This window comes from Esox lucius, chromosome 18 (genome assembly GCF_011004845.1).
Source record: "Esox lucius isolate fEsoLuc1 chromosome 18, fEsoLuc1.pri, whole genome shotgun sequence".
NCBI classification, from domain to species: Eukaryota; Metazoa; Chordata; class Actinopteri; order Esociformes; family Esocidae; genus Esox; species Esox lucius.
In genome coordinates this window covers 8,114,268-8,136,469 of record NC_047586.1, presented here as the reverse complement: position 1 = coordinate 8,136,469, position 22,202 = coordinate 8,114,268, and the positions used below count along the sequence as shown (strand labels likewise).

General features: G+C 40.8%; 1 long non-coding RNA gene across 1 annotated transcript; it reads left to right on the top strand.

Moving 5' to 3' along the window:
- The first annotated feature begins 16,627 nt into the window (after window positions 1-16,627).
- Window positions 16,628-21,504, top strand: LOC109616860. Its single transcript, XR_002198144.2, has 2 exons — window positions 16,628-16,996; window positions 20,359-21,504. It is a non-coding gene; the product is annotated as an uncharacterized LOC109616860 (long non-coding RNA).
- Window positions 21,505-22,202: the final 698 nt, after the last annotated feature.

Here is a 22,202-nt window from a genome sequence, read left to right as displayed (position 1 = left end):
TAATTTCCATCTGTATTATATTCTATAGATGGTACCACTATCAAAAGGCTTTCAACAAATTTTCAACAAACTATTTGTTGATTAACATCTGCTTGTAACGGTTACGATGAGGATAAAGGTTAGGGTTAGGATTAGTAGATTGTTAGTTACTGATCAGTAGATCATTTGTAGTGCATCTTTTAGCAAACATTGCAGTGAGTTCATGTCCTGTGATCTTAATATATATTAAAGCATGTGTCCATGCAAGTGTTTCAACTATATGTTTAGCTATTTGTTGATCCATATTCTGATGGGCAATATTGCAGGGAAATAATTCGGTGGGCAACATGAGGCAACCGGATCCATAACAGCACTTTGCAGCAATGCTGCAATCTGCTCTCATTTCACAATTTAATGTAGGCATTACACATATTTGTGAGCCAATCCACAAGAAATCCACAAACAGCCTTGTAATACTCACTGGTCAAATCACTGAGAACAGGAAACGTAGCTATATGCTCATTCCAAAATCTCCTCCTTTCCGCTTTGCCCTTTAGCCCTCAGCTCTTAAATTGCCCGTTCACATGCGCCTCTTCCATTTGCACAAATGTCCCAAAGCTAAGAGAGTGGAAATGATAGAGGGTGTAGGGCAGGGCTCTTGAAATCCATTCCGAAGGACTAAAACATTTCTGTTTTTAGTTTCCACCTGGTAGTTTATTGAAGCAGAAGTGTTTTGGCCCTCCAGGACCGGACTTGAATAGACCTGGTGTCGGGACTAATTAGATCCTCCAGTGGCCACTTCCAGTTTGCAAGTCTGCAACAAATCTGGCTTCATGAGCGGAGTGGAATCCCATAAGTCACCATGTTATTTATGAGTTTGTTTCACACAAAATTATTATTGCTGATTTTAAGATTTGACACATGATATGAAATACCTTACATAATAACGCTGAAGTTTGTAACTTTCAAGAATGGGAAGTATCCCATCATATCCCATCATCCCATCAAATCCCATCTTTTCCCCAGAAAATCGCCTGACCTCGGTTCACTCTTCCAGCCCCACGCGCAATCTGTTCACTTTATTTATTCTTCACCCGACCAGGTGAGTTCACATGCCATTCTTTTAATTATATATTAGAAGAACTGCCACATCTGCGTCACAGTGGAATGCATTTTGCATCCATCAAAGAAAGGCCCACAGGCCACTCAGCAGCATCCGGCTGTACCAATGTTCACTTGTGTTTTCAAATTGCGTCTATCAGATTTGCAGATTTGCTTTCCATTGATTTAACAGGTATTGTCCTATGTACAATTACCAGTTACATTCTGAACTTCTTCAATTCTTTTTATTAAATTGTCTCGCTAGTGTGTCTCGCTGCTTGATCCACAAAATTAGAGTGGTCACTTGTTTTTTTCAACATCAACTCTTTTTTAATACATCAGACGATTTACTTCCTGTGCGCTGGAAAATGTTTCCCGCCAGTGCGTGAGCCGACCACCTTTTTCCTGACCAGCATAATACCTTATACAAAGGTTTTCCAGATGCGGGCCTGGGACCATCTGATATGGTAGGAATTCATCCATGACCCGGGTTAATAGAATGGCGATGTATTAATACAAAAAAATTATGTACTTCAGGTTTAAATCTTAAATTGTTGCCATCGTCATGTATACAGAATGAACGTGCTCTCTGACATAAAGACAATGGCATGAGGGTTTGGGATTCACAGGTTCTGTTCACTCATTCAAGGGAAGTACTTTCTGCTACATGATTCATAGATATCCACCTGTCAAAAGTGAAACATTTCCAATCTATTTAGCATCCACATGATTACCCCATTTCTAATCTAGGGTATATTTATCCATGGTAAACAGGAAAATGCTGGATTTGAATCACTGAATAATGCCATACAACTAAATATTTTTTCTTATCACAGATACATTTTTTCCCTCGTAACAAGAACAGATCTGAATGGAAGGCTGTACTTCCATGGAATGCTGTACTTCCATGGAATGCTGTACTTCCATTCAGTGTGCCACACTTCCACTGTTGTACACTGAACAGCAGATAGGTGTGTGAAGACACAATTTGCCCTCTTGCTGTGCAGCTGTTTACTAAAACATGAAAAAGGTCTGTGTTCGATCCACATTAATATTTTAATCAATGAATGTGCTAGAGGTAAGTTGGTCTCTAATCACAGGGCTGTGAAGGTTTGGGCTCAGCCAGGTCCTGATTACAGGTTAGCAAGCTTCTACAAACAGTGGTCATATCTCCCTATACATTGTCCCATATGTAGTGTACAAATTATCATCAGGGCACCATGCCTAACCAACGATATGTGCGTATACCACGCATTGGAATCTTTTCCATGTAAAATGTGGGTTTTATTATATATGAACGTTTGCTAAACAGTGTGTGTATACTGACGCACAGCCGTGAGCATGTACACACAGTGCCAAGATGTGGAATAATGTGTGAAGTTGTGAGTGTAATCAGTCCCTGTGAATTTTTATTGTGAATTGTGAACATTTCTCAACAGGATATGTGTCATAATTTGATCACGTCTAAACATTTGTTATGATAACAATTCATTTAAAGTGCAGAAATGTGTTAAATTAGAGGCATGTGTGAAAGCATTTTTGAAATATTATAATACATGTGCCTTTGTACCTCAGCGGAAGACTGGACATTTCTTACTTCCTCTCTCTGTTTCCCTCTCATAACACATTGGAGGAGATTGTTGATGGGGAGGGACCTACGGCTTCCTACTCCAACGCCTCTAGAGAAGATGAAACAAATATAAAATTCAAAATCTTTCCAGGAAAGATCTCTACAGTTGTCCCCCAAAAACTTTTTTTTGCTGAATGGCTGAACATCAGCGAAAGTAAGTGCCCAAATGTTTTTACAGTGTTATGTTTGAAAATTTGGCTTGTGAACATTTTGATTGTTGCTTTTCACCAGGAAAACATGGCAAAAATGTTATGACAATTCTGTCATCTACTGCTCAGGTACTAAGGCAGGGAGAATGTTGATCTTTTGCTTTTTGAAAGATTTCACAGATAGCAATTTTCAGACACATATCTTTTCCTAAAACCAATTTTATGGGATAGATTTTTGCTAGGATTAAAAATCTACTTTTGAAAGGCAAACAAAGAGAACTTGTGCCATTCCAGTGCACATCCAAGTGCAATCCACCTTCAGGTTTTGGGCAACAGGCAATTTTCAGAAGGAAGCTTGCTCTATTTTGGCACCTTGCAACCCTGGATGAGCCAATTGATGGCTGCTGTTTTGGGTGCAATCTTCTGCAAAATGATCGCTTTCCATACACCATCTCACAACGAACAGGTTGAAAGCTAGACATGTTTCTTTACAGATTCCCCAAAACTACAGGAAAAATATATAATCCAGAAAACCACCATCCCAAACCAAGTTCAACTATATAAACAGAAAAGGTTTTTACTGTTTTAACTTGCAGATGATATGTGATGCCTAAAAGATGCTGCTAAATGAGTGGTAAGGTGGCCAGGGGGAGGGATTGAGCAGTCACCACGGTCATTCTCCAGAACAGGAGTGGGTAACTGCTATGTAAATACATATAAACAACTGTAATAACAAGTTTATAATGATTTATCGGTATAGGTAATTACACTTTTGGAAAGAAACTGAGGTAATTACAAAACATCCTGTAGGTGTTTATTCCAAATGTATTGCTGCAAGTGCTGTGATCTACCGACAAAGTTATTGCTAAGTTTTGTAACGTCTGACACATCGTTGTCAGTAATAAGACCTTTTTTACTGTTACATTTTCAAATTGTGCTTTACGACGCAGAGTTCTATATTCCCCACAGGCTTCAAAATGACGATTTTCTCCGTACATGTCTAACTGAGGGCTTTTCAAAATGCAAATAGGAAAGGCTGAGATTAATATTGATCAATGCTGATCTTCTGCTGGTGTGCTAATGACACTCTTGTTTGATAAATCAATGTTTTTTTCTACATAGACACGTGGAATTGTTGAATAGTTTCTACACAATATTGATAAATGAGGCCCTGGGGTTTGCTATAGAGAAGCCATATCAGAATAGAGAGATTTGCTGCATTACTAATGTCTCATTATCATGGATGGGCAGATTACTTTTCCACAATCCCGCCCTGTAACGCCCTTTCCAGCTCATCTGAATACATTTAAATATTCTACGTGTGTAGGTTGAGGGTGGCAGTGTGTTCATGTGATATCTGGAGTGATGCGACGGATTAAAGATGTTCCCTGCAAAAACCGGCACCTCTTTTTTTTCCCTCTATGGGCGACTAAATCGGGAAGAGGTGTGACCTCTCTCAGTGACTACTGCAGCCCTAATCAACTATGTCACGCCTTGAAAACCCTCACACTCCGTTCCCCCACCCAGACTCTGTGAAGTGCAGTAACAGTGGTACAGTGATCCGACAGGCACGTTTTATCCCCCCACTGTACAGTGGAAGTGGAGCCAGCTTATAACTGATCACTGATCACACACAGCTGACCCGGGGTTTGCGCTTTCTGTTTTTTTTTTTTCTTTTTAAGATTTAATAGGACGCCGGTTATTTTGCAAATGAAAAGACGGGCAACACAGCACAGATGGCGCTTTATGGAGGATGATTCCTCTGCAGACTTTATTTGAATGCTTATTCAATGTTAAATGAAATAAGTGTTCAGGGAGAGGGGGTTAGGGGCAGCCAGGGAAGCAGGAGATTGTTTCTCAGAGATGTGCTTTGCATACTGATCAGACACCAAGATTTCACACACATTGATGAGCACAAGCCCAACCCCCCCCCCCCCCCCACACACACACACCCCCACCGTACTGTCTCTCACACACACACACACACACACAATGAAATGGTCAAGAGCGTTTTGATTCTGTTGGTGTCTGTATTGTTCCTGTTACATTGGTGGGCAATCCGGGCTCTCTTTCATTTGGCTGAGTGAGTAGCCACATTTAGAATTATTAAATCTTGTCCCTGCCCCCAGAGAGCCCAAATGAGATTGTATGTGCTAATACACCATATGATGTAGCGGGCCATTAGGACGGAGCTGTGTTATAGGTCATTGTGATTTAGTCTGACTGTGTGTTTTACAAGACATCCCAAATAGCATCCTTAGTCCATAGGGCACTACTTAAAAGTAAGCCACTAGATACTGTAGGATATAGGGATGCTAGTGTCCCTGTCATTCATTTTGAAGTTATGAATGGATTGTTTTCCCTCTGGGGAACAAACTATAGATATGCCTCTGTATGTATTTATGTATGTATGCCACCTGCCAAATATCAGACACCACTGGATAGATATTGAAAACATTCGATCATCAAAAAAGAGATTTGGTATTTACAAAATTATACTTGTTAGCCAGATGCTGGCATATATAAAAAGCTTTTGAAAATGTGAACTTTGCTAAGATACGCCCCCTCACTCTGCTTCACCGGTCGTAAAATTTGTTAAAGATGTTCCTTTCCTCACAATAAAAACATTTCCTTAAATACCACTTCGGTCTGTGATAATGGATTTTCTATCATTTAAGACTTTTGTGGGAAACATTATAAATGCTCTTCCTCTGGCAAATGAAATATACAGTATAAGAAGACTGATATCAACCATGCACTATGACAGACCCATTACGTCTATGTGACTCAGAGAGACAAAATTGGCACACATGCTCAGGAAAATGCATCTCGCTAACCCATATCAAATCTAAGACACCACTTGACGATGTGTGATGCACGTTCATGGGTTTCCTGTGCCCTTGTTTACTTAGTATTTGAACAAAAGTATATTTTCCTTAGGGTTATGAAGAGTTTCCTACTTAGACTGATGCAATAATGGGGTGGTCCAGTATACTGCTGCAGAATAGGGTAAAAGTCTTCTAACAGCTTTTTCAGCAAAATCTCAGTGTTCTGTCTTTCTCACTGTCAATTATGCATAAATAACTGAAAAATAAATCTGTAAATAAAATAATGTTACTGTTAGCTCTTGGCTTAAGCCGTCTAGCTATATCCTTTTCCAAAATGACACCAGTGTTATGGTGCTTCTTTGTGCTATGCCATAATAAACCATGTTGAATGAATCATTATTGCTTATTATGATTATACAGAGTATAGTAGAGCGATAGTTGTGGATTGAGTTCTGTGTATTGTTTTCTACAAGTGAGTGCTCTGACAAAAACAGTCGGTCGACACAACCAATCCAAGCATTCTGTCACCATTGCAGGTCCCTCTGCAGGAACATCCAACTCCTGTTAGTTCTAAATGAAACCTTCCAACAGTTCGGTATCTAATGGCAATGGGCTGCATCTGGAACCATTTTTAATATGGTTTTGCGTTAGTGGCAAAATGGTTCCATTCACCTGGTCATTATTAGTGTTGCCTGATTAAAAAAGGGCCCTATTTAATTATCTGTACAATGTATCATTCATTTATTTTCCCCGCATTCCTTTTAAATTGGTGAAGGCATTGTTGGATTCCAGGTTCCCCATCTTATTACATTCACTGCTGTATGATTGAAAGAAGGCACAGGAGCACAATCATTCCATTTCATCCTTAATGATCATTCCATCTCCTCTTTGATGCAGATTTCAAAGGCTGAAAATGTTTCATTGCCAAAGGTATCTATGTTGAATCTTTTTACTTATTTTTTGGGACATTTTTACTATTTTCGCATATTTTCAAATCGATTCGAGAATAGATTTGAGATATAGACACAAGATCAGTTCGAAAAGTATTAGGCTACATAATGCAATGTTGATTGAGGAACCACTTCGGCATTCAGATTGCAAGCTAACTAATTGGATAGCCACACATTATGTCAGCTAGGCTAGTCAATCAGCTTACTTTCAGGGAAACCAGATAGATACTGTAGTTAGGTTAACCAAACATTCTTTGATTTGCTTCTACACATCTGTAGTAGTGATGATAACAGTAGTTAGACAGCCAATTGTACCAGACCATTTGTAAATAAAAATAGCCTACGTAAAGTGTTTTCTGAAGCATTCTCTCTGATGAAGCACGCTAGCTGGTAGCGATATGACAAATGTAATCAATACACCTTTAATATCTGATCCACTTGTAACTTCAGAGACTGATCATTAAGAAAACAGCACATTGACTGACATGGCTTTATTCCCATATTGAAAACAGAAATAGAAAATGTACTGGACACATGCCCAGTATTACTGAAGATATTAAATGTGCTTTTAACATAATGAGAGGTGTAACTTGATGGTTGTTATAAAAACGGGAGAGTATTCCCCTTATTTGACCATATGAGACACTTTATTTACAGTAGACATTAGATACCTATCTACAGTAGTATAACAGCACAAAATCCATTCTAAATGCTATTTCTAATTAATAAGTTGCATGTTTCAGCATTGCATCAGTTCTTTTCTCTTTTTTTTTACTGAAATGTGCTCCATTCAAGAAGCCCAATTTTTTTTTGCATAAATATATTATAATGGTTATGATTATTTATTAACCCTGCCCATAGCAGAGCTCAATACCGTGACCTTTCATGAGTTTATGAAATGCTCTTTTAAGTGTGTCTGCTTAAATTTCAGTCTCCAAATAGAATAGGAGGAGGATGTAGAATGACTAAGGTAATACAAACCGTGTTGCCTCCCACATGTCGAATATACTGCACTGGGATTAAACACATGGAAAAACAGAATGATGTTGATATTTGATACACCTAATTAGAAATATCTGAATATAATTGCTCGTTTTCACTAAATCCCTCTTTCTTTTGGGTTATCAGTCCAATTGAAAGCACAAATTAGAACAATCCCGCTATGATTTGCGATAACACATTCTGACATTTACAGCTTTGAACTCCAAGTGCACTCTGTATTTACATATTCTATTCATAAAATGGTACATCAAAATCAAATTAAGATGTTATTTGGGTCTGCATAAACAAATAATTCTGGGTTATTGAAAAAAAGGGCCCTTATGCTGAATTTAAGCTGTTGCAGTTGGAAAATGCTAAATAACAACAATAACACAGGTACTGCCGGCGTTAAAATGATCGCGACCTAATGATTTCCCAGGGCTACAACCTGGTAGCAATTTCTATGGTATACCCTTTCAACAGGGCAACAACAGTATTACAATTGTGGAAAACAATCAGTAGTTCATGACAGGATGGGCCTATTGCAGAAAAAAACAAACAGCTGAAGATGATTTCAATAATGCTATTACTACCTGAGCAGATGTCAGTTGCTCCATAGTTCAATGTAACAAGGTCACATTTCGGTACTTAACGTGGCAGGTAAAAGGTGCATTCCAAACATGTCATTACAAAACAGCCGTAAACATAGTGGAACAACCATATCCAACTTCAGCAGTCAAATGGAATAACCGATCCGGACACAACCATGTTGCCATGTAACTGTTGCTACGACAGTCCTCACAGTCATCACATAGTATCGAAGGCGACATGGCGTAAGACGGACAAAGCAGTGGCCGAGAGATGAAAAATGACATCACTACAGAGACTCTAAAACGCCAGGGAAGACTGAGGACGCTAGGGAAGACTGAGGACTTGTGACGTCGCCCTCACAGTCGTGGTGGTTAACCTGGCCTTGCACGCCGCCAGGCATCGTCCCAGCGCAGACGTGGCGTAGTGGTTTGAAAATGGAAAAAGCTCTTGGTTTGTGATGATTCAAATTGGGAACAGAGGCTGTGTCATGGGGATTGACTGAATCATTAAGCGTGAGCTATAGGCCTTTTTTATTTTATTTTTTGCTCTTCAGTTGGTCTGGTACTGGTGGGGGATGGGAATTCTACGCACACTAATAAATGACCCTTAAGAAAAAGGCAGTGCGCATTCATGGTATGATTTTTTCAATAAGTGACCTCTCCGTAAAATTAACCAGCTTGATTGGCAATGGTGAGCATATCAGTGTGTGTGTGTGTGTGTGTGTGTGTGTGGGGGGGGGGGGGCTCCATGTGTGCTTTGTGGTTGCAACGACTCAATGTCTCAAGTCTACAGCGCTGAGCAGAATGAGATTGCAATTTAATATATTGTTATATTAGATGCCCAGGAGGCTGATGAGAGGTGGAAATCTCATTGTAATGTCTGAAATGGAGTGAATGGAACGGTATCAAACGTATGGAAACCTTGTGTGTGGTGTATTACATGCCATTCCATTCATTCCTCTCCAGCCAATTACTATAAGCCCATTAAAGCAACATTACATTTAGATTGTTCCTCACCCTGAAAGAAGCCGATGTACCAAGAAAAAAACATTTGGCCCTTTAAACACCTATTACGAACTCCAAAACAATCTGTTCAAGTAATGTGGGTATGTAAAATATAAGAAACTGAAGTTGAAATCAACATGTTCTCACAAATGCAAGATATTTTTCCAAACGTATGATTAGTCTATAATGATGTCAGTCACCCTCGTTGAAAGAAATTATTCCCGATGATGTCAGTGGTATTTTTTCCCCACTTATCTATATTCTGAGCCAATCATTTGACTGTAATAATTCTGCTCACGAATCTAACTGAGCCATGTCCTCTTTCCTACTGAATATTTATTAGGTGATGCAGTCTACTTTCTTCTCCCTCCAGGCCAGACAATTTGGACTCCATCAATATGTATTCCCAAGGACTTCTGAAAAAGGCACTTCAAAGGAACTTCATCACAGATTCCTTTTGTCTTTTCTGCTGGTCTCATAGCCCACACAGCCCCTCTCCTCTCTCTCTCTCGACATATATCAATAAAGTATTCCTCGCAGGGTTTGCATGTGATGTCTTACTCAAAATAATCTCCTTGCCATGCATTGGAAGAAAGGATAACAGCTTGACTAACATCAACTACATCCTTTTCAATGTGGAACACCAATACAGCCAGAGAGCATCAGTTGCTAACAACAACAATCACATTGGCAGTGGAGAAAATGGAGGAGATATATGTAGCTACTGACCTAAAAACTATTTGGTGTCAAAGAAAAGTCACAGCCTTCAGCAGCACTATCATTAGTCATTGGTGGCATGGTGCACTCACAGGGAGATTTCATATGGAGATTTAGATTTTCTATTTCCGAGCATTCAATTACCGCTCTTGTTATACTGACTGAGAACTAGGCCATGACAATCTCACAGATGTGACATGCATCAGTATTTCTCCGGCGGTAAAAAGGTAACACGGTTCGCTGTGAAAAGGTAAACAAACATTGTCGAGAAATAAACATCAACAGTGCCACTTCCTTTCACCGTCACCGTTTCAAACCAACTCGGAAGTGAAGTGGCCGTGCACCTTCGGGACACGGGACGGCGTGATGAATCCAAGGTCATCCAGCTTTATTAAAACCTTGGAGGTTAATAATGCATCAGTGAGCAGAACGTCTGATTGATTGCACAGCAAACTGGGAAGGGCTCCCACCCTGTCTCTACCAGGGCTCCCGGGCCACAGCCTCGGGGACACTCCTACCTCACCACAGCACCTGCAACCCTGCCCAGGGCTGAGCAGGAAACGCATAATATAGTCATCATTTCTCCTTTGCAGAGGAGCAGGAGGGCTCCCTGGATATCTTCCAAGTGCCAAGGAAGGACATTATGGGTTTTCAGATTTTTTCCACTCCTGCCTTTGCTTGGGGTACCATTCCAACAAGCTGATAATCCATTTTGGCGCAGGAATGCCACTTATAGCAGAACTTGTGAAATTCCGAAAGTGCAGAGAAAGGACAAACACTAGACTAGGCTGTCTGGGATTTTTTGTGTACATGTCCACACATGAGCAAGGTGATATTGTTAGCTTGCAAAATCCGTAAATTAAAGTGGATGAAAAGGTGAATAGGTTCACCATTAGCGACTGACTGTCAGTGACAGATCCATTATGAGCTGAACTCCAGACATGAAACAGACAGAGATTTTCAGCCACATGCCGTGATGTGATTTGGTGTCTGGAAAAGGGGGAGGGAACGTCAGGAATGCGGGCAGACACATCAGGGACTTTAAAGTTGTTACAAAGCTGTGTCAAATTGTCAGAGAAATTGTTAAAACAAAAGGAAACATTTTATTGGGAAGGGCACATGTAACTACAAACTATACCTAGGCATGGAGATTGCACCAATTGCAAATAAGTACATTTTACAGATATGGCAGTAACATAAAATAGTAATTGACCAGAAATGTCTGTTAATATTCCAGAGCTTGTCATTTTTTGTCTTGTATTTTACAATTTGCCTTGCTAAGATTAGCCAATGCTTATACGAATCACGTTGAGTCACTTTTCAATAATCTAATGATCTTAAAGCAAAATTAACCTGCATTAACCTGTTGCATCATACGCTAAAATACATTATTATTATCTCTTAATTGTGAGAAAGGAGTCCTTCAGACAAATATCTGAAAACCAAGAGTAAGAAATAACTATAAAAAGCTTAGGGGTTGATTAAAACCACAGCAGTGAGCTTAAAAAATATATATATATTAAAGCCACAGGATTGAGAGAAAAGAAATCTACCATCATATATCCATTCAATGTGATGAAAAGCATTACAGTTGGACCATTGTATATCAGAACTCACTCTAAGACGGATTACACCACTCCTCTTATCACTCCTGAAAGCCACAGCATTCTTCCTGTCAGTGCAAGTTTGACAAATGAGTTAGAGCTGCTCTCTCACAGCCTGTTTGTCATCACGACCATGACGAGATCTGGAGATCTGATTGGAGGCAAATATCAATCTGCTCTCCCTTACTACCGCCTGTTAGAAAAGACCAAATATAAGGATGTCTGGTGTTAAACATAGAGCTTAAGAATACACAGAACCACTGTAACAGTTCATGGGGGGAAGAAATGCGATCTAGATTTGGCGTTGCGGTTTCCTACATCTGTACATTTTGTGTAAATATTATGGGTTTCATTGCGTCACCGCGATCATATCCGCAAGCGTAAAAAAGCTGTTGTTTACGACATTCTGTACCATACTGCACACCGTATGTATAAGAGCCAATGAGGAAAAGGGTTGACAGAAAGCTGCGACTCTCTGCCCGGCGGGAGCCATTTTTAGGAACCCAACTACTGGTAACGTCAAACAGAGTCCCCGGTCGCACACTGTTTCCTGTAATGGCACGGAAGGAGATACCATGGCCCTGAAGTAGGTCATTGAAAATGACATTCACAGATGTTTGTGAGGCAATGTCGTAGGAAACCTGCCCACCAATTTTACTGGCCAGGTGATCTCCTGCACAGCCCCCGGTGATCAAAGGACTGCAGGGAAGAGCTCCCCAAAGCGATATTACTCTTCACGTTTCTTTCAAGAAGACACAGGAGAAGGAATGTGGGAGAAACGTGTTTGCCATCTCGCTCTCTTTATGCATTTCCCCTCAGAACAGGTAATAAAGGGGCCTAGCCTGCTGCCATCCGTGGTCTGACGTGGAGCGGTATGGGCCGGGTTTACACCAAGTCAACAAGAGGCTAACGAACGTGTTGAAGGGACCGACAGTGGGTTCGGGATTGTTAACGATAACTAATGAAAATCGTGCATCACATTTTTGTCCTCTGAAGGAAGTCTCTGGTTTTGGTGACCTGGAAGATCTGGTGATCTACAGACGGCTCTGTGTATTGTGTTCATTATAAGAGGCAACGTATAGTTAAATGAATGCTACATGCTGTGGGGAATGTTGTTATGGTCCCCAGATCCCCTGTTTGCTGGGAGGTGAGACCACAGCAGCTTATTTCTAACTACTTCCCGTACTGTGTCTAGTGCTGGGCAAATTAGAGTGGCAGACTACAGCATACGGTACACCCCATATCCTAACAGTTATATAATATATTATATATATATATATTGGTGTCTCTATGTAGACAGGTAGTTTCCATATAGACTGACTAGTTGAGGTGGGTTCTTAAGCACTTCAATTGGTGGCAGATCAGTTACAGTACTTACTGCCATTGTTAGGGTTTAACGAGACATCCTTTTTACATTGCACAATGGCTGCTGGGTGAGATGAGGTGATTCAGTGAACGGGTCCAGACTCCAGTAGGCGCCACAGGTACTTTAAAGCAATTGAAAAAGTGTAAGGGATAGGCTAAATCAATAGGCTGTTTCTTCACTTTGCTGTCAACTCCCTATTGTTGATGTCTTCCAATGGCAGCACAAAAGGTTGGCAGGCTCTAGCATAAAAATAGCTGGCACCTTTTTCTTAAAGTGGAATTATTGTGAAAAGCGGCAGTGGAAATGACGCCAAGATCAAATGATGAACATCCTCCGGTCCGCAGCTCCAGGTCTGGGTTTAGTGTGAAAGAGAGGATGTGAAAGTAGCGCAGTGAGGTCCTTTTCCCACCTGTTCAAAGTCGACTAAGGCTGTATTTTATTAAAACATCTCAGGTTGGGGTGGTGAGGAGGAGTATGGAGATGACCTAATCTATTCTTTGTGTTTCTGCCTTGAGTGTTGCATGCACATTTCAAACCGGATCGATGCACTTTGAATTCCGGCTAGGTCTCAACTGGAGTTCCCGTGTCTCTGCATGTGTGCGTGTGTGTGTGTCTGTGTAAAGGGGGTTAAAGTGTCTTGATAGGAAAGAACTGTCAAGGGGATTGTATGGTTCTAAGTACATCCGTCAAAGAAGATTCTTCCCATCTACGCCACTGCCAAAGAAATATAAATGTTAGGTGTGTATATATATATATATATATATATATATATATATATATATATATATATATATATATATACACATATATATATATACACACACTCACGTCGATGTATTTGTTTGCTGACTCACACCTGTAAATGTATATTTTATAGTTGGTAGGAATTCAAAATCCAATTGACTGTGTTGCAAAGTATTGATGTGAATTAGATCCGGGCTGAGTGGAGAACCGAGCTGGTTGGCCTGGCCATGGGGGTGCAGCACTCGTAACCATTAGGCTGTGTATGAATTATGACTGCAGTATAGCACCCCAGGACTGCTCAGTGATGGCCCTTTCTGATTCCTCTGAATACTGCAAGCCTAGTTAAATATGTAACACAAAGAGCCCCTCTTAATTATGCATCAAAGTAATTGTTCATCAGTGAAAAACACTGCATTCATTGTTCAGAATCAGAGCATGGTTGAAAAATGCCCCCCCCCCCCCATTGGCAACATTACAGGATGTCTGTCAGCATATGAACATCCCACTGAGAACTGTGGGTGAAGTAACAACCCTCTTCTGACATTTTTGTGCTAATACTGGCACCGTGAAAAGGGCTACAACTTTCACAAAGGTGAGAATTAGTGAATGTCTATGCAGTAATAGTCAGCTTTTCTGTCATCCTCTAACCTTGTTCAATATTAGAATATTTAAGGAAAAGGAAAAAAATTTAATCCTGTTCATTAAACAAATTCTAGATTTCTTATACTGTACAAAAAAAAGAAGCCAGCCACAGTAAACACATAAATAAAACAGCTCTAGGTAAATAACACCTCTCTGAAGACAACCAGCTCCTACAAAAACGTGCATTTCACACTAAGACACATGTTATGTGAGGACATACTGCAGGTCCAGGTTCATCCACCATCCTTCCATGGGAAAATGTGTGAAGGCGAGGTGAGTTGGGTTCTGTCAAGGCCCAGTCCTACAGATGGCGAGAGCAGTGGGAATCCTGGCAGCTGCCTGTAACAGCCTAGAGCAGGTGCCTCCTTCAACAACACCACACAATGAAAAACACCAGTCTGGAGGCTTAATGCTGTAAACTAGAATCTGATGGAATAGGCTAGAATGAACGTGTTTTGCCTGTAGATTTTATTTTCCCCAACAATAGCTCCTGTCCATTAAATACCTCCTGTGTCAATTACCAGGCAGGGGGTCCTACCGCTCCCTGCTCTTCCCCTTCCTGGAATGAGCAGCATGCCACATTTATAATGGTTATGAATTGAATGCATGTATAATTTTAAATTGCAGTACAGTGTTTAGAAGAATAGTCCATGCCAGAAAGAATACCCGGTAAAATAGCAGAAGTAACATTTTTAGAAATGTGTGTAGTTATTATTTTTCATTTGCCCGGATAGGATTGCCTTACTCTCACAAAGAAACAAAACTACATCAGACCAGACTTTCTTCCCTTCACAGCATAAACACGATGACCGCCCTCTCTTTGAAACCTGGAGTTTTTTGACAGTATGCCAAACCATCTTAATATGGCATGGTTGAACATCTGTACTTCCCATAAAATATATCAGTACCAGTTCCACTGCGTCACACTTTTACGGAGCTTGAAATGAGAGGAAAAAGATTCCTGTCTGCTTATGGTCTCAAATCAGCAGCATGACATTATTATATTTCTCATCTATCCACAATTCCTTTATCAAGTAGTCTCTTAGTTATCTTTCAGACAGGAACTGTCTTGTTTGTCTTGTTACATGTTACAATAAATTATAACAAACACATGCCTAGGAAAAGCATATGGCAAGTTTTTTAATGCCCCTAATTACCCAAAGATTAGGAGAGAAAACAACAAATGAGCATGGAAGCACCAGTGAAGAAGAGACCCATTCTATTACATCTGATCAGAGCTACCTACTAATAATGCCTTTGGTTTGCCCGACACATTGGTTTCTTTTGGCCGGGCGTTTGTAAATGGTTAAAACAGCGGAGGCTTTGAAGATATTGCACATAGCTATTCTTAAGCCCCTTGAGAGAAAAGAAGAGAGAGTGTTTCTGATCTCCTGTTACACTTCATTTGAGTCTTTGAATGCCATTCAGGTAAGGAACAATGGGATCACTTAGAAATAAAGTACAATGATCATTTAATATACCTGTGTGCTCCCTCTGTCTGTGTATGTATGTGTGTTGTCTTGCATCCAGCTACGCCTTTAAAAGATGCTTCAGTTTCTAAAGGCTTGGTATTGATTTGCCAGTCGATCCTGTTGCCTGCAGTCCTCATCCTTTGCTCATTGATGTAACAGACTGTTTGTCAATCGGGTCATTTGTTATGGGCCTTTTGCTGGCATGGTAAGCAAAAATGGTGTCTGGGGGGCCATTATTTGAATAGAACTATTGCTCTACAGTTCAGAGATAGCAACAGTTAACGTTAATAATTACACTCGTTACAGAAAATAACTTACTTGATAGAGTTGTGTAAATTACCATGTTCCAAGTGGATTATTGACTTATTGTGAGTAAAGGGCGGGGCAGACAGACAACACACTTTACCGGAAGCTCAGTGCCCAGTAGATCAAACAGTGATCATAAGCATGATAATTACAACATTGGTGAATGATTGACAGATGATTATAAAGATGACGCTGAAGTCAAGAACAACGATTTTCAGACACTAGCTGAGAAACCTAAACCTAGGCTAGTGGCAATCAAGTGTCAACCTTAATCACATTAAGGCTTTATATTTTGGTAGATATCTAGGTCATCAGACACTTTTCCTACCTGGTGTAATCTTTAAGCACCCCCCCACCCCCCCACCCCACCCCACCCGGCCTCAGGGTGAGAATCAAATCCTAAATACACTAATCCACCTATCAGCGGACTCGGTCTGACAGGATATTTTCCTCTACCACAGAAAAGCCAGCATAAAATAGGGGATGAAAATTGCACTCCACCACCAGGCAGAGTGTTCGAGGGGGTGAGATATTTGTGAGGGGTCAGTGGAGCGGAACTCAGTAGAATATGCTGTTTGGGAACATCTCACCTAGAGGTGCGTTGTGTCTGGCCTAGCGCTGACGTGGGGAGACAGAGGCCGATCCAGAAAATTTCAGTGGAGGCGAGAATCCCATGCAATTGCGAGAACAATCGCCGAGGAGCTGTCTGTCTCCGGCAGGCCACGCAGTTGCTCCTTAACATGCTAAGTGATTGGTTGCTCACTGAACTGAAGACGTGGGGCTTTGAGCGAGTTGAGGAACACGTCGCTATTCAGTTAAAGGTTAGCCAGAGAGTTTTCAAAAGGGGAAAACACTCATTTTACTGCTACTTTTATTACGATGACGGCCATCGGCGTTACGGCAATAGCCTGACGTGCTTGCTGATGTTATTGGTAGGTTGTGTTATTGCATTTTCTTCAGAATAGAAGTGAACCGGTGAAGCAGGTTCCCGCTTACAGGATGACTTATCTGTTGAATTAACATATTTGTCCCATTAATCATGAAATTATGTTTTCGAGTGCGCAACAACACTTGTCTTCGCAGCATGTTTTGCTTCCTGCACATACGTCCTACAGCAAAGCGCTGACGGTATCACAGCTAAGTTGACTTGTTCAACTTTCTGGCAGCTCTGCTTCAAATACATTTGCATTAATTAGACAGGCCCTGTGATTCAACGGAGTTGCAAGTATATGCTGCGGGATGAATAATGAATTGGGAGATTGGTAAATACCATAAACAATTTTTTCTAAAGCTTTGGCTGGACACAAACATGGACATGCATGAAATTTGAGTAGCGGACAAGGTTGTAAGGTTTGTTGCCGCAAAAATGACCTTTCCACTTTGTGCCCACCGTACACGTAACAACTCCGATATTAGACAAAAAACATTATAATAATTGACATTCTGGTTGTCTACACTTTGTCTCACATGTAAATGTGTTCCGATCCAGGACACATTATGGAAGTAAACGTCGGTACCAGTGAGATTGAAACACTTCTCTCTTTGGGTATTGCTCCCTCCACGTTGACAGCCACTCAATTATGCATGTGCCTCTTGGCTGCAAGAGAACATACCTTCCAGCTACAAATTAAACCCAGCTCAAACAGTTAACCATCTGAAAAACTGCTGAAGGACTTAATTACGCATTTTGCATCTTCTAGTGCTACAGTAAGAGGACTGTTAGTCTGTAATTGTTAAGGATGTAGCCAGCAAACCCATATACAGTATATTTTCGAGTTAGCATCAAGTCTCTAAGTCGCTATTTCCATTGGTTGGAAAGCATTGATTTATCAGTCGTTTTACATGTATCGCATGTAATACACAATTTATTTATTAGATGTAATTCATTTACATTAATTTATGAGATGTAATATGCCATTTTAAATCCTCAGTGTCATTTAACAGCATTGCTGACATACATGAACATCAGACTCATGCAATATTGTCAAACCCAGCCTTTCTCTCATTCTGACATGTAAAGTATTGTTTCACGTTGACCATTGCTCCCCTGAATGTTCTCCATTCTCTAGACCTAAAGCTGTAATGCATGTTAAACTGACACATTAGGGAGCAACAGGACACTACATGCAGAACAAACATCTTGATCACTTGATTACTCCTCAAGTATTAGCACCCTACCAATGCATGAAAATTGATTCATGCTGTTATTGGCCCTTTAACCAAGGACAACTTTATGATCATCACTTTATGGATAACTTTTGGATAGCTTGGCATTAACAGCCTTTTAGTTCAACACTCAATCCATGCGGCAACAGAATGTAATGATCCCAAGTCTGCCTGGTCTTAACTCTTAACTGCCTTACGTCTCGAGGTACTGTTTGTTTAAAACATACAATTATCAAGCAGGACAAAATCGTGCCACATAATTTCCAGCAGGCATTAACAACGCAGTGGCTGGCATTTGAAGGGAAGCCCACTCATTCGCATATCCTCATCTTGTGAGTTACTGGGGGCAAGAGACGATCAGAACACACCTGAGGCCGACAGCTGGAACTGAGCTGGCTGGGCAACATGTCACACTCCGGAGCATTTTAGGAACACTGGATGAGAATGAAAGCCTTGCTATATTTACTTGTGTCTCCTAATGAGGGGCTTACCTTGCAGACTCCATTGCTTGCATATGCATCGATGACATGAAATTCCTCTGCACACCCTGCGGCCAGCGAGGACCTGGAGGGACATTCCCCCGTTTCACTTTAAAACACACACCATCGGGGTTTCAGTTACATGTTATCGGTCTTTTGAAAGTACTGAACGTGCTGTAACGTTTTGTCTTGTTGGCTCAGAAGCTAGGTGAAAGGCACAATACTTCTTGAAGCGCTTTTATTGCTCAGCCACAGCAGTCTGTGGTTAAGTTGTGGTCTATTGTGCTTACACACCCTCTAGTTCCTCACTTTTCTTTCTCCATTTTGACAAATAACGTGAGGCATATGATGTTGAAGTCACTCATGCTTGCAAATGCAGTTTGGGCTTTTACATTGAGCACACTGTGACAACACAATAAAACATAACAAGACATATCTGGCCTGGTTCTGCAAGGACACATTTGTAATGAAGCTCTTAACCCAGACAAAACAAAGAATGGAAAGCCTGTTGTCTGTCCAGTATATATCATCTTTCTACAGTATTGGCCCGGCAAATTAGATGGGATTACTTTGATATGACTTTTATAAAGTCTTGTTTTATGGCTTGCAATCTGCCTAGAGTCTCAATTTAGAGTCTCAATGAAATTACTTGAATTAAATGAAATGCAGACAACGACAGTGCAGCAGGGACTGAGCGGAAATAAAATAATACCACTTGAAGCATATATTCTAACAGTTGGTATTAATTGTCAGTAGCTGCGTTTAAACAATAAAGATAAATGTATAACGAATTGAGTAAACAGCAAAACCTTATTCAAGAAAATGTGTACAGGGTGCCAGCCAAGTTTGAACAATGCAGAATTTATTTTTGGTTTGTCGGCACAAGCAAATACCAAAATATCAGTCCCACCCACAATTGCTTTGCATGTATCACTGGCGCTGACACAAGCCAACCTATTGGCAAGACTTATTGCACCACTAACCACTTAACAGTAATACTACACATGTTTTACACCAATTAATTAAAAATTACACCACTGTAAACTCAATTTTCCATGACTTCCTAATTAACATATTGTACGACTTGTGATTGTGTCAGAGAGGCCTGATAATGAAAGCAAAGTTTAATTTCCTTGGACACATCGTATGATGTATTCATGATACACTGTATTGGTCATATTCATCAGTGCACTTCGTCCGTTTTGACATGGCAAGTTTTTGATTAGTCGGGTCGGCCGCGTCTGGTGTAGCAGTTTCAGCTGGGGTTTCTGCAATGTCAAGGTTTCTCTACCCATAAAACATCTGGCTTTGCTGGAAAATTCCAATTGGTGCTGTTACTTGGTCCCATGGGATGGTGGGGAATTCGTTGAGGATCTTGATTGTGATGCTATAAATCTGTAATTAATTAGCAGTTTTTTCCAGGGTCTGAAATAACTGATTCATGCCGACATATTTGCAAACCTGCTCCTGAGCATAAACGACTGTAAGAACTTAAGATACTAAATCTTACGTACAACCGTTTCCCATCCCACACAAGATGAACTTCAGCTCTAATTCACCTCTAGTCTAGAGAAACAGTGGATAAGAACAATATATCTGTTATGAGTTCCTGCCATTAACCATCCACTTTGCTTTTCATTTCATCGCAGGGATTGAAAAGGAAGCCTATGGCCTTGACTGTTTGCTTTGGATATGGCGGCTGGAGCACTTGCCCCCGTACATCATCAGTGGTGGGAAAGCCTGGCAGGGTCCAAGGCATTCCATTTCACCTCTGCAGTCCTCTTTCGTTTAAATACAAAGGGACTATGCGGTGACCCCAGTTTTCCAGGTCAAAACAGAGACGAGTTCCTCAACATGGACGATGACTCATCAGGATGACTACACAACACAGCTTCCACTTCTTCATTCCCTTTCCCCTTCTTGCATCTTACACCTTCTATTTAGTTATTATTCACCGAAAAGAGACACATCTATGATCATAAACATCAAAGAACGGCGGCGTACATTATCAACTGAAAGCAGTACTTCCCATCCCCCCGTGAGGCCATAAGCCATGGCTGACTGAACATGGAAAAATCCTGCATGTTGATTTCACTTCCAAACTCGCTGTTCTCAGAGGACTGTGGAGACTCAATCTCCACACAGCAGTTATCACAGCAGCGAGGTGCAGTAGCAAGGCCTCCTAAGCACTTACACTGACAAAATACATAAGCATTGTAGTGTCAGCGAACAGAAAACCCGGCAAACGTCCCTTCTGTGCCGAGGACATTTACAGGAAGACTGCATGGGAAGATGAACTCACCGGCGAATGTCCCTGTGCTTTAAATCTGTGGCTAGAAATAGCGAAAAAATTCACTGATCGCACTTGTTTATTCTTAGGCATAACACTCAGATGCTGTAAACTGCCAGCATTTTATGCCCTCTCTAAAATTATAACCATCCATTTGATCCACTTCCCCCGTATCCATAAAGCTTTCCCATTAAAGGAGGACCTGTCTGGGGGAGCCACATGGGTATTTATACACAGGAGAGGACTGATGGATGAATTTCAGATGTGCTTCCTGGGTCTCCTGTGGGATGTTTCCATTTCTATACAGGGGAGGAAATGCTCTATGCGGCCCCTGGGAATACTGTATCTTAGGTGCCTGTGCCACTGCTGTTTCCACTCGATTACCTCAGCTCAAACTGCGGCAGTTATTCCAACAGGCCCTCTGTTCCCATTATCGCCATGAAACAGAGTAAATGCATTAAGGTGATGTATAATAAACGCAGGCGTGTGCATGCTTAAGAACTTACGTGAGGGAGTTGCCTCATGCGACAAAACCAGCTGCCAGTGACGTATCACATTTTGGAGATTGTACATTGGGGGTTGACTTGGCTCAGGCCCAAAGAGGGGAGGAAGGTAGTGGTGGTACAGTGTCAGGACCGTTTTGTTCTCCTATTTATTCCTGGAATTTGGAGTTTGATTTATTTCACAGTCCCCAGGACGTTCATAGGGAACTGTGGATCAGAAATTATTTTTCTGGTTTGTTTCTGCTACAGTTTCATTTCACAAAACAACATTTTGGTTTTTAAATCAGTTCATCATGAAAGTCTCTTACTCAAGCATTTCCCAACTTGAATCTTTTTTTTAAAGTATGGATGCCAAGAACATGCATAGTCCCAATTATATGGTAGCCAGACAAAATGCCAACTACTGTAGTGCCCAAATGCCTCACGATCCTTGGGGGACGGATTTGTTAGAATTAAATTTGTATACATGATCATCCACAAACAGGCAACCGAAGCCTCTACCAAAGTTGCTGAATTGACTACATTTGCAGCCCATAGAAGTGTAAATATGCGATGGTTTGGTGTACTGCAAGTGCATTGCATTGCATGATTCCATAATGTAATGAATGTTAATCTGGCTGCCTTGTTTGTAACGTAACAACGCAGTCTCTCTATGCAGCTCTACAGTATGTGCACACTCCTTGACATTTGCCTTATTATG